Here is a 14,456-nt window from a genome sequence, read left to right as displayed (position 1 = left end):
CAGTACCATGCTGTCTTTGTGATTATAGCTCTGTAGTAGAGTTTGAAGTTCGGCATGGATAGCCCTCCCATATTGTCTTTATCCCCTAGAATTGTTTTGGCTATTCTAGGTCTTTTGTTGTTCCATATAAATTTTTGGACTGTTTTCTGTATTTCAGTGATGTACGTCATTGGGATTTTAATAGGAATTGCATTGAATTTGTATATTAGTTTTGGAAGTATCACCATCTTTACTATATTAAGTCGGCCTATCCAGGAGCATGGGAGGTCTTTCCATTTCCTAGTGTCTTCTGCAATTTCTTTCTTTAACTTTTTATAGTTCTCATTAAATAGTTCTTTTACATCTTTGGTTAGGTTAATTCCTAAATATTTTATTTTTTGGGAGGTTATTGTGAATGGGGTTGCTCCCTTTATTTCCCTCTCTTCCTGTGCGTTATCAGTGTATAGGAAGGCAACTGATTTTTGTGGGTTTATTTTGTATCCTGCTATTTTGCCGAAGTGACTTATGATTTCTAAAAGTTTGGGGATGGAGTTTTTGGGATCGTGGAGGTATAGTATCATGTCGTCTGCAAAAAGGGATAGTTTCACTTCTTCTTTCCCTATGCGGATCCCTTTAATGTCTTTTTCTTGCCTTATTGCCCTGGCTAAGTGTTCTAGGACTATGTTGAAGAGGAGTGGAGACAGTGGACATCCTTGCCTTGTTCCTGTTTTTAGGAGGATTGGTTGTAGCTTTTCCCCATTAAGTATAATATTGGCTATTGGTCTGTCATAAATGGCTTTTATTGTTTTTAGAAATGTTCCTTCTATTCCTATTTTCTCCAGAGCTTTTAGCATGAATGAATGTTGAATTTTATCAAAGGCCTTTTCTGCATCTGTGGCGATAATCATGTGATTCTTGACCTTGGCTCTGTTGATATGCTGGATTACATTTATTGACTTACGTATGTTAAACCATCCCTGTGTCTCTGGGATGAAGCCTACCTGATCATAGTGTATTATTTTTTTTATGTGTTTCTGGATTCTGTTAGCTAGAATCTTGTTAAGGATCTTTGCATCTGTGTTCATCAAGGAGATTGGCCTGTAATTCTCCTTTTTGGTTGGGTCTTTGCCTGGTTTGGGGATGAGTGTGATATTGGCTTCGTAGAATGAGTTTGGGATAGCTCCGTCCTTCTCTGTTTCTCTGAAGAGCTTGAGGAGTATGGGTATTAGTTCTTCTTTAAAGGTCTTATAGAATTCTGCTGTGAATCCATCTGGTCCTGGGCTTTTTTTTGTTGGAAGACTTTTGATAGCTTCCTGTATCTCATTATAGGATATTGGCTTATTTAATTGGTTAACTTCTTCTTTGCTCAGTTTGGGTAACTTGTATTTCTCTAAAAATGCATCCATTTCCGCCAGATTTTCTTCCTTTAGAGAGTATAGCTTTTGAAAGTAGTCTGTTAGAATTGTTTGGATATCTTGGGTATGTGTTGTGATGTTTCCCGTGGCATCCCTAATCCTATTAATATGGGTTTCCTCTCTTCTTTTTTTAATTAATCTTGCCAACAGGCCATCAATTTTGTTTATTTTTTCAAAGAACCAGCTTTTTGTTTGGTTTATTTTGGTTATGGTTTTCTGATTTTCTAATTGGTTAATCTCTGCTCTCAATTTGGTTATCTGGCTTCGTCTAGTAGCTTTAGGTCCCATTTTTTCTTGCTTTTCTAGCTGTTTTAGTTGCAACATGAGATTATTTACTTGGTCTGTCTCCATTCTCTTGATGTGGGCACTGAGGGCAATAAATTTGCCCCTCAGGACTGCTTTTGCTGTGTCCCACAAGTTTCTTTGTGAGGTGTTTTCATTTTCATTGAGTTGTAGGAAATGCTTTATTTCTTCTCTGATCTCTTCTGTTACCCAGGCCTTGTTAAGGAGTGTGCTGTTCAATTTCCATGTATTAGTGAAATTTCTGCGGTATGCTTTGTTATTGAGAGCTAGCTTGATTCCACTGTGGTCAGATAGGATACAGGGGATTATGTCGATCCCTTTGTATTTGCTTAAGTTCCTTGCATGAACTATGATATGGTCTATTTTGGAGAAAGTTCCATGAGCTGCTGAGAAGAATGTGTACTGTGTTGTTTTAGGGTGAAATACTCGGTAGATGTCAGTTAATTCCGCTTGAAGTATGGCCTCACTTAATTTGGTAGCTTCTTTGCCAATCCACTGGTTGGTAGACCTGTCCTTTGGTGAGAGTGGCGTGTTAAAGTCTCCTAGTATTATCGTATTGGGATCTATTTTATTCTGTAAGTTTGAGAGCATTTGTTTAACATATCTGGGTGCACCGATATTTGGGGCATATAAGTTGATGATGGTTATATCCTCCTCTTGGATTGTTCCCTTTATTAATATGTAGTGTCCGTCCTTGTCTTTCTGTACTGATTTTAATGAAAAGTTTATTTTGTCAGATATCAGGATAGCTACACCTGCTTTCTTACTGGGGGCATTTGATTGGTAGATCCTTTTCCACCCCTTCACTCTGAGTTTGTTTGTATGTTTGGCTGAGAGGTGGGTCTCCTGAAGGCAACAGATGGATGGGTCTTGTTTTCTGATCCAGTCCTCAGTTCGTTTTCTTTTAATTGGCGAATTCAGCCCATTTATATTAAGAGAAAGTATAGAGAGATGCATTGTTGTCCCTGCCATTCCGTTTTCCTAAGTTTTTCTTCTTTCCTTTCCTCCTGTGCTTGCTCAGTTAGACTTTGAGTAATGCCTGTTTGGGGCAGGTCCCAGTTCCTGGTTGCTTTCTTCAGGTTGTGTCCCCCCTCTTAGAATTCTTTGTAATGCTGGCTTAATGTTTATGTATTCATTTAGTTTTTCTTTGCTATTAAAAGTGTTCAGTTCTCCATCAAATGTGAATGCTAGCTTTGCCGGGTATATCAGTCTGGGTTGGCAGTTATTGGCTCTCAGGGCTCGTATGGTGCTTTCCCAGGCTTTTCTTGCATTCATTGTTTGTGTGGAGAGATCTGCAGTGATTCTAATTTTTTTCCCGTTGTAGTATAGCTCCTTCTTCATTTTTGCTGCATGCAGGATTGTTTCCTTATTATTCAGATCCATCATTTTTACTATAATGTGCCTAGAAGTGTTTCTCCTGGGATCTTGCTTGTTGGGTGTTCGATAAGCTTTTGTGATGTAGTTAAGATGGTCGTTTTTGAGGTGGGGAAAATTTTCATTGACTATCTTGTTAAATAGGTGTTGCATTCCCTTGCTCTGGAATTCCTCACCTTCGTCCACTCTGATTATGCGAAGGTTAAATTTTTTAGCATTATCTGCTTGCTCTTGAATTTCCCTTTGGTTTAATTTGAGTGATTTTTCCATATCTGTCACTTTTTGGTCCAGTTGGTGTATTCTGTCTTCTGTATCTGACACTCTACCTTCCATTTCATTCACTCTGTTGACCGTGGCTTCTATTGTGGTTTGCATGGTGGAAATGGATCCCTTTATGGATTCAATGTTGGTTCTCAGAGTACTGATCTCACCTCTCAATGAGGTGAGATCAGTATGCATTACCTCTAATTTGGCGTTTATCTCACTTCTTACTGAGGTTTGTGCAGCTTCTATTTTTGCATCCAATTTTTGTTTGATATCCTGTATATCTTTTGATAGTTCATCCTTGTGCTCTTTCAATTTCTGATCCATTTCTCGCTTTATTTCTTGAGTCATTGCCTCCAGCAACCCTTGGATGTAGTTTTTGTCTTCCATTCCTGCTTTGCTCCCACTGGGGCTCTCCCCTGCGTGGCTGCTGGCTTTTGAGGTGAGCTTGCTGTCCTGGGTAGTGGTAAACCTTGTGATTTTTCTCTGTGATTTTCGCATGGGGGTTCAGGAGGCTGCTCTTCAATCTTGTTTTGGTGTGTCTGTCTTTGCTTGGTTGCTGATTCTGTATTGGTAGAGAGAGTCTGTGCCTGATCTGGATTCTGTTGGGAGCCTATTTCCAGCTGCTATTCTGACTTACTTAGGATTCTCAGCTCTCTGCTGTAGCAATTCCCGCCTTTGGAAGGGTTGAGCAGCCTAGACTGCTTGTGTTTGCTCCTGCGGGTGCTCTTGGGAAGATCAGATGCTCTGGATGCACTCTCCCAAATACTGGAGTCTGCTATGGGCTCCTGATGTGTTTTTGTTTGTTTGTTTTGGGCTGGTTGTGGGCTTGAACTCTAGGTGTGGGTGCTGTCCCTCAGCTCTTCAGCTCAAGGTTGGCACCCTACCATTTGAGCCACAGCCCCACTTCTGACCCTTTTTGCTTTGTTCAGGCACCGGTCCCCGGGCCTGGTTCCGGCCCCAGCCTGGAGCGCGCTCGTTAGGCCTGTGCTAATGTGTATACCACCTAGGTTATGCAGCCTGGAGGACACAGTTCAAATTTCTTCTACTGTTGGTAGTCTTGACCCAGGGGCGCTGTTCCTGGCTTGGGCATTTAAGCTCCCTTCCAGGGGCGCTCTTGCTCTGGCCTGGCTAGCAGAGTGTGCTCCACCGGCTGGTGGAGCTCTCGAACAGTTCCCAGTTTTAGTGGGTCCTGTGGTCCGGGTGTTGGGGTAGGGAGTCTAGGTCAGGGTCTGGGGATTCCCTCCAGCTCTGGTCTCCTTTGATGGATTCACTGTCCCCTGTTGGGTACTCACCCTGTAGGTCGTCAGTTGTTGTTGCAGTCCGTCAGTTGTTGTTGCAATCCGAGTTCAGTTGGGGTGGTTGCGGGCTGGGTTGGGTGGCCCCCCGCCGGGTAGTTGCTATCGCGATTGGGCAGGTGGTCTGCCGACAGGTCCCTTTGTCGCGCTGCTGGTGCCGGGCGGCTTTGGCAGGATGGAGCCTCTCCACTCCGGTGGAGAGTGATGGGTGGGGTGGGATCCTCGTGGAGACTCCCGGCTGGTAGGTTTCTCTGTTCCTGGCGATCCGCTGTTCTGCAATCTGGTACCTGGTGATCTGCAAGCAGCCCCCTGTGTCTCTGTGGCTCCGGCAGCCCCCGCCGGGCCGGCTGGCCGGCGGCTTGGCGCACTGCCGCGCGGCCAGTAAAGGTTGGGGGAGGGGTCTTCGCTCTTCTCTGTTCTGAAATTCTTCTTTTCCTCTCTTTCTTTTTTTGTTATTTTCCACCTCTGGTTTCTCTGAGTGTTCGTCTTTTTGTTGTTGTCGGTCTCTTGGGGAGATTAAGCGTTGGAACTCGAACTCTCTTTTTGGTTGGAGAGAGCTGTGGCGTTTCCCTACTGCCCCGTCGCCATCTTGGTCCCCCCCCCAGAAATACTTTTGAGAGAAAAAATATTATTGTTTCTTTTTCATTAATTTGTCCTTGAAGTCCTGTATAAATTCAACAGTACATTTGAGTTGTCATTCTCTGTAGCATATCTCCCATATGAGCAAGGTGCCCTTAATTTTTAATGTAAGTATGGGCAGAATCTCAAGATGCTAAGAAATATGGCCTTATAACTGTACTTATGCCCTAGAGGGAGAAAATGTAATTTTGAGAAGGCTAGTCTTTTTATTTGAATAGCAAAATTATTGCTATGACAATTTCTATTGAAACCATGTAATACTGAGCAATATATTTTTGTGGCGACAGCCTCTAAGAATGTCACATTTTATAGAACTTTCTGGGGCAAAACTAAAATTCTTATAATGCAACATTTGTGCTAAAGATTTATGAGGAGTGTGGAATACAATAGAACCGATTTCATCAAAAGCAAAGATCGTGGCAAGCTAATCAGCTGCCGGCACCTTTTCTTCTTTCCATTATTAAATATAGATAATTATGGATTATTTCTTAATGAACAACTCTTCTTCCATCCATAATAGAGTGAAGAATGCACTTGACCATTAAAAGTGTTTGAGAAAGGCCCAAATTGTTTCCATGTGCTTAAGTTCATAATCACTAGTCTAGAATGTGATTTAAGGATTCATTTCTTTCTGTTTCCCAGCATTACTTGTTATTGGATTAAGAGAAGAAGGATGCATTAACTGAATCAGGAGTGATGGTTGCTTGAAGCACCAACTACCCTGCCAAAGTAAATAGCTATTAACCAAGTATAACAAAGATAACTGAGTGGTCCAAGTGATGAGAACAGCAATAATAAAGGCAATAAAGTATGAAATTGAAACTTAACCTGAATAGCTCAGATGGGCAAAAGCGGACTTGTTTTTAAATCAGAGTAAAACCAATGAAGCCTATCAATTTCTTAATAATAAATACCTTTTATGTATCTCTGGCAACATATTTCAGATTCTCTCCCTAAAACATGAGGAGACATCTATAGTATTTTTGTATCAGTTCCTAGACAGCTTTACAATGCAAAATAAATCAGCATTTTCCTAATTTTTATGTGACAGAAAATTTGTGCAAAATTACCAAGGCTTGAGGGAAGAAAGGGTGGTTAGCACTTTTCTGTTCATAGGTACATTGGAGTTCCACCTGCATGGTTCCAGGAAGGAAAAGTTAGAAGAGAAACTAGTCATGAACATGTGGGAGTAGATATGGAAGCCTATTTCCTGCCAGATTCCTGCAGGTGAGTTACGGTTGTGTACTTTTGTGAGTCTCCTGGAGGTCAACTAAAGCTAGTATTTCTTTTTGAGAAAGGATAGATAAGGAAACTGGTATTATGATTGTTAGCAATATAGAAAAAAGCAGATTTGGACATTAAAACCAGGAAGTAAACTGAAAAGACAATTAAGCTTCTATCCTACCATCTCCTTCTGGTGTTAAATTATAAGGAATAGACAGAAATCTGCCTTCTCCTTACAGATATTTAAAAGCTGCCAACTCCCACGACCAGATAGAGACCAAAAAGTGAAAAGCATGCTGACCAAAGGAAGTCATGATGCTTGTTGCTCGCCTCTTAGCCGTGTCCCATCTTTACCTCCCTCAAAAATGGTGAAGCCCTTCTCTCCCACGGGTCAGAGAAGGCCTACAAAATCATGCAATAATTTACCTAAAGGTGGGCATTTGGAGACTCTGAGAACGCATGTGCTTGGGCTTCCCATAATCTATTTGAGGTACTTGTGGGTCCTGGTAATAGGTATCTGGGGAAAGACTCCTGAGAGATTTTGTGAGCATATGCATAAAGGAGAGCTCTGAGGTGTATTTCACATAGAACATTGTCTGGACTGTTCCCCGCTAAGGAAAACTTTGATCCTGATCATAGAGCCTTATCATCTGAGTCTTTCATTTCCTGGTATGCTGCTCCAGGACACGGCAATCCTTTAGAGCAGATCTGCTGTGCTCTACTCTGATTCACCATCAATCAAAGCAATAGTTATTGTTTGATAACTAATGGCAGTTTTACAACTTCTTCATTGGAAGTATGACTTAGATTCTTTTTGTGCTGTTTAGCACTTCCAGAGTAGAAGATGGATTCTTCAATACCTTACTACATATTATTGAGTTATGTGACACAAAGATAGAGTCAATATCAGTTCCCAGAACAAAAAATAATACTAATTAGCATTTTTCTAGGTCCTGGGACTTGAACTCAGAATCTAGACACTGTCCCTGAGCCTCTTGGTGCTCAAGGTAGAGCTCTACCACTTGAGCCACAATGCCACTTCCAGGGTTTTCAGAGTAGTTATCAGAGATATGAATCTCACAGAGTTTCCTCCCCAGGCTGGCTTTGAACCATGATCTTCAGACCTCAACCTCTTGAGTAGCAAAGATTACAAGAGTGAACCACTGACTCTCACCTATAACTAGCAAATTTATGCATTAAGAATAAGTAATAATCCTTAAATACTAGATCCGTAAGTATTTTAAAGAATATAATTACCAAATATATATTACTTGAACTGTAGCACAAATAAAAACAGCCTAAGAAACAATAGATCAAATTTCAAGATTAATTGGTACAGTTCTAAGTTTACTTAGCAAAATAAGAAGTTTGCATTTTGCTAGTAGTATTTGATGACAGGACTAATATATGATGACTATGAACATTTTAACTTTCAAGATTGTTACTCTTATTTATACTTTTTAAACTTAATTTAATTTTGGTGGTAACCGAGGTTTACATTCAGGTCTTCAAACTTGAATGGAGCCATGTTGTTTCGTAGTTATTTTGAAGATGGAGTCTATCAAACTTTTCTGGTCTTCAGTCATGTTTCTCCAGATCTCAGCCTCTTGAATAACTTAACTTCAAAGAGTGAGATATTGGTGGATGACCTTGTTGTTTTAAAATAGCAATGAGCAATCTAAAACATAGAGAGACACTAGAAGGCATATTATGTAAGGGCTGTAAGGATGATTAAGTGCACTACTCAAGAATAGGTTACAAAACTAAAAGTTAAGAATATACTTAACATCTACCAAAATATGTATGAGACAACTACACTACAAAAAATTGCTGAGATTAAAAATATTTAAGTGGATGGAGTCTCAGTATCATTTAAAAATGTCAGTTCTCTCTAAGTTTATCTATTGATTCCATGCTTCTCCATCAAATTTCTAATAGATCGCTTTTAAAAAATTGGCAGGCTCTTTAAAAAAATTATAGAAATACCAAACAACCAGAGTAGCCAATAAAATTAAAAAAAATAGATATGTTACCCACCATATTTAAATTTTAGAAAACCTAAAGAAATATGACTCCTAGATACTGGCAAAAATGGATGAATGGAACAAAATGGAGACTCAATATACTGATACATTGAAGATAGGAACACAACCAATAGGGAAAACTTTCAAATGATGTTGAGGGCATAAGACCTGTGTTTCATAGTTGTTGTTTATGTTTTACTTTTTATTTTATGTGTCAAATTATTCTAAAATTATTGCACATTTTCTAAGGATTAGGAATTCAGCTGAGTCTTTGCATTCAAAATTGCTCATAGAGTTATATTGAATGTGTCTGACTAGGTTTCAACCAGGTCTCAAGTAGGCATGGCCCAGTTCTACAATAACTTACCTGGTTGTTGAAGGCTTCAACTCTCTTTTGTTGTTAACTGGGTATAGAAAAATATAGAATACATAGATTTAAACGTAATATAACAAGGAAAATGGCATGTTATCATTTTCTCTGTATGTAATTGAATGCAGGACAAAAGAAGTACAATGTTGGAGGGAGGTTATGAATACCAGAAAGTATTCACCATCTGTGGTACTGGCTACCACACAGATATAAATGCTGGCAAGGATGTGAGCAAAAGAGAACTCTATTACACTGTGGGAATGTAAGCTTGTTCATCCATCTGGAAAGCAGTAAGGAGGTTCCTAAAACAAGTAAACATTAAACTATCCTATGTCCTAGCAAGTCCACTTCTGGCATTTATCCAATAGAGCACAAACAAGGTCACTGTAAAGCCACCAGCACAATGATATTCGCTGTGGCACTATTCACCACATTGAAGATAAGGAATCTGCTCCGATGCCCCTCAATAGATGAATGGATCAATAAAATGTATACTGGACCACAAGGGATAAATCATATGGGGAAAAACATGAAAGAAAAAAGAAATCACATAGTGTATTACAAACAACAACAATAAAGAAAAACTCTTGTTTCCATATCTTGGAGTTCATTTCACTTAGCATCATCTTTATATGGCGATATGCACAAAGCTAATGGGCTATTATGATCCTGGGAATTGTATATTTGTTTATCTGAAATAGGGAAGGGAAACGGAACAGCAAAATGGTGAGACAAAGGACAAAGGGCAAACCAATGTAACAATGATACTCACAAGACAATATTTTGGAAATGAACTGTACAACTTGGGAGAGGTATTGTGGGAAGGGAAAGCGGGAGAAAAATGAGGGAAGGGGTAACAAGTTTGATAAGAAATGTACTGTACCTTATGTATGTAACTATAACCCCTCTGTACATCACCTTGACAATAAAATTAAATTTTAAAAAATGTGGTATCTATATAACAATGGAATTCTACTCATTCATCAGAAAGAATAATATTGTACCATTCATAAGGAAATGGAAGACTTGGGGGGAAATTATATTTAGTGAAGTAAGTCAAACCCAGAGAAACAAAAGTTACAAGGCTTTCCTCATTTGTGGTAACTGGAATATACCTATAAATCTATAAGTAAACACACTGGATGATATGCAACCTGTTACAAATGAATTATAATAAACTATGGAGAGTTAAAACAGTGTAGGGGTAACAACGATTGTCAAGTAATATACTCATTGTCTTTCTCGTGTAACTGTAAATACCTCTGTACAAGACCTTAGCAATAAAATTTTAAAAAAATAAAAAAGTATAATCTTTTAGGAAGATTATGTCAATGCCCAATTATACCAGCACCAGGAAATAGATACATGCAAGAAGGGCAGAGTGTAAAGGAATGAACAAGGAAGTAGGGTGAGAATGCAGTCAAGAATTCACTATTTGGGTCTGGGAAGGTGGCTCAATGGTAGAGTGCTTGCCTTGCATGCATGAGGCCCTGGGTTCGATTAGGCAGAAAAAGCCACAAGTGGTACTGTGGCTCAAGTGGTAGAGCCTTGAGCTGAAGAGCTAAGGGATAGCACCTAGGCCTAGAGTTAGGCCCCACGACCGGAAAAAAAAAAAGAAAAAAAGAAAAGAAATAAGAATTGCTTATACCAGGCCCAAAGAAACATAGGTCCCATGGTTTCCCTTATTTGCAATAACTAGTATATGTCTGAGACAAGCAGAAAAGGTCAGACAAGATGATGTTAGACAAAATGAATCCTAAGATAAGGACACAAGTGTTTTTTTTTCTTTCTTGCTATTGTTTCTAACATAATTATAAGGTAACATGATTTTTTTTGTTGCTTTTTATGTCCCTCACCCTGTGTATAACCCCTATTTTCACTGTATTTGATGTTGGTATAATTTGGGGAGGGGAAGGGAAAAAATTGTTTAAATAGGGATACTGGTGACCCATTGCAACAATGAGACCTACAAGACACTATGTCGAAAAACAAACTTTACAACTTTGGCCTGCAGTGTGTGTGTGTGGCGGGGGAGGGAAGGGGAGGAAGTATAGTTGTAGAGGTGGGGAGGGTAGGGATGTTAGGGGAAAATCAAAGGAGGAGGCAACAATGCTTGATAAGAAATGTACTCATTACCTTGCTTACATCATTGTAACCCCTCTGTACGGTATTTTCACAATAAAAAACTTGTTAAAAAAGAAAAAAGAAAAAGGATTGGTGTGTCAAAGGGGTGAGGATGTTGAAGGGGATGACACTGATGAAAATGCATTATATTCATAAACTGCTTTGTTAAGTAGCACCTCCTTTGTGCAATTATTTAAAGATAAAAATATATCTTAAAGAAATAAATAATATTAAATGTACAAAGTACTTAGAAAAGTTCCTGTTAACAGCATTATATAAATATAATATATTCTAATTATGATTGTACCAGTTACTTTGATATTTGATGACAATAATAACACATTTGAGATACTATGTTTTGCTTTATAGGTCGTTATGAGGTTTTCTTATTAAACACATTAAAGGCATGATTAGTACGTCTTTTGCTGAAACTGGTGGTTCCAATCAAAGGAATCATTTTAGTATTTACTGTAAAGTTCTTAAAGTGGGATATGAATGAATATAGAAACTGTCATGTTGGTTTTGATGAAAATTTAGAGAACTGCCCTCCTAACTAGAGTCTGATCCTGATTACATTATATTTTAGGCTAAAACATTACCCTTCTAGACTTTGATAGATAATACCATGTGTCAGTTTCCGGTTTCAGTAGCAGTAAATAGAGCCAAAGTGCCAGGTGCAAGCTGAGATGATGTTTCCATACACAACAGTTTGGAAGCCAATGCTAGTGTTCTGTTTCCCCTGGATCAACTCATCTTTCTGACATTGAGCAGTTACTGGCTCAGTGCTCTGATGATAGAAGGTCAAAATAAATGGAAGTCACTGTGGAGGAATCTTCAGGACAAATACCTTTGCACAAAAAAGTTGTTAATTTTATTGCAGTTTATATCTTCCTTTTCAAAGTCAGAACCATTGCCTCTTAGAATTTTCACAGGTTCAATGAGTGGGTTTATAGCATTTCTGAATTTAATAGGTTTCTTTTAAAGGGAAGGAAGCATTAAACTTTAAGTTAGAAATAGATGAGTGGTCTAAAGTTAAGTGAAACAAGTTTCCCTCCATCATGGCTTTATAGGATATTGGTAGTTACTAATATTTGTATTTTCTGGATAATCCAAAATCCTTTCTTTTTTCACAATACTCTCCCAAGTTATTTTGGGTAAATTACCTTTTACCCAGGGCACATTAGCCTGGCAATCTTTGGAAAATAGATTGAGGCAAACTTTTATTCTGAGTCTTTACTAGTGAATGTCATTCAAGTGAAAAATAAGCAAAAAATGAAAGAGACTAAGAAAAAGCAATACAAACTAATGTCTTTTGAACGTCATGAAAGCCCCGATGTTAACTCTGTCATGAAGAATAACTCCTGAGAGCCAGTTTGAAACCCTTTATGATTATTGAAATAGTCTTATTTCCTGACTGTCAATTAAGTCTGTTCTACATAGTGTTAAGTCTTCCATACTGGCGAGTTGTGTTAATCAATTCTTTTCTTTTATATCATCTCCAGAAAGAAGAAAGCTCTTTTGCTATGATTTCCTCTGCAAATGGATTCCATGCTGATTCTTTCCTTGAAAGAAATGGTGTTCTAGTCCTCACTGAGAATAATCTGAGCTAACTTTATATAAACCTGTAGCTTTCTTCACGAATTTGCATGTCATCCTTGCGTAGGAGCCATGCTAATCTTCTCTGTATTGTTCCAATTTTAGTATAGATATGCTGCCAAAGCGAGCACAAACCTATCTGACTGTAGAAATTTGAGATAGTAGAGACTACCATGTGAACTGTTCTCTGGAAAATGGAAAATACTCAGTCAGGAAAAGCTTGAAAGTTTGACTAGTCTGTTGCACCATAAATGAGAATCTTATGCAAGCTATGTTTGGGGAGGATAATGGAATTCTACTGAATTCTACTGAACATTATCCTATCTAATTCTCCTTCATTCAGTAATAGCAAAATACACACAATGCCTCTGGTAGGACTTCCCAAAAAGCAGTGTTTTCGTTGTTGTTGTTTGTTTTGTCAGTCGTGGGGCTTGAACTCTGGGCCTGGGTGCTGTCCCTCAGCTCTTCAGCTCAAGGCTAGCGTTCTACCACTTGAGCCACAGTACCACTTTTGGCTTTTTCTGCTTATGTGATGCTAAGGAATCCAACCCAGGGCCTGATGAATGCAAGGCAAGCGCTCTACCACTGAGCCACCTTCCCAGTCCCCCCCAAAACAGTTTTAAAACACTAAATTTGCCACTCTTGTATTATCAACCACTATAGGATATTAAACATTATCAGGTTGAAGCTGAGTGCTTGTGACTCGCACATGTATGAGCTGCTAAAGATCCTGAGATCAGAGGATTATGATTTAACCAGACTAGGCAGAATAAACTAGAAAACTCCATCTTCAAAATAGCCTGCAAAAATCCAGCTACCAATATGGCTCTAATGAAAGAGCCCAAGCTGAGCAAGCAAGTTGAGGTAGTACAAGACCCCATGTTCAAACCCAGCACATGCGTCCAATCTATACTTTTTATACACAGTATATTTTAAACTGATTTTAAAGCATAACTTCTCATTTCAATAAATATCTAATAAAATAACACCAACATGAATTTTCTTGGTGAAAAATTTTACTTTGATCTCTATAGTAATATAGTCATTTTTCCTGAAATTTGTTTTTAATATATTGTATTTACCATTTAACATAGTATATTATCATAGTTACATATAAGTACATATACATAAGATTTTTTAGTAGTTGTGGATTTAAACTCTCAACTTCAAGCTTTCTATGTAGGCATTCTGATATGTGAAGACATGCTATGCTCATCCTTTATGATTTACTTACATTTTAAATAAAGTCGTGGTTTTTCCAGGATATCCTTGGATTGTGATCCTACAATGTAGACCTATATAGCTGGGATTATATCCTTAAAATATAAAGAATTTAAATTAATTTTAATGAATATCTATTAGAGCAAAAATAGGCAGAATTTGAATTAGTTAATGTAAATTTAGTTAAAACAAATAAGAGATGTGCAGACTGTTGCAAGTATTCTTAAAGAGAAGAAATAACAGAAATAAGGTCACAAGTTAATAATGAATAAAAATCTGACTTGAAATCCTTTCATAAAAAAATTATTTCCCTTGCAACCCATTTCCCACTATCTTTACTAACATCTAGTGATTTAGTTAAAAATGAAACACACCAATCAAATCATTTTTACAGTTGAATAATTTAAAATACATTTCTTTGATCAAATCTGGATGTTCATATATAATATAAAAGTCTTACTGAAGTTTGCAAAAGGAACTGATGCAGAAACTAAGCATTACAAATGGTTTAAATTTATCTGCATGCAAAAGACTGAAACTAGTTTCTCACCTTCTACAAAATCAACTCCAGAGGATCAAAGATAATTAATATAATGGCTGATACTTTAAAGCTACTACAGGAAAA

General features: G+C 38.1%; 1 non-coding gene across 1 annotated transcript; it reads right to left on the bottom strand.

Moving 5' to 3' along the window:
• Positions 1-12,632: 12,632 nt before the first annotated feature.
• LOC122115084 lies at positions 12,633-12,741 on the bottom strand. The gene has a single exon (XR_006148697.1). It is a non-coding gene; the product is annotated as a U6 spliceosomal RNA (small nuclear RNA).
• Positions 12,742-14,456: the final 1,715 nt, after the last annotated feature.

The sequence above is a fragment of the Dipodomys spectabilis genome, unplaced genomic scaffold (genome assembly GCF_019054845.1).
Source record: "Dipodomys spectabilis isolate Male_0828 unplaced genomic scaffold, ASM1905484v1 ptg000115l, whole genome shotgun sequence".
Lineage (NCBI taxonomy): Eukaryota > Metazoa > Chordata > Mammalia > Rodentia > Heteromyidae > Dipodomys > Dipodomys spectabilis.
Note: the sequence above shows the minus strand (reverse complement) of the source record. Positions and strands in the feature narration are given on the sequence as shown.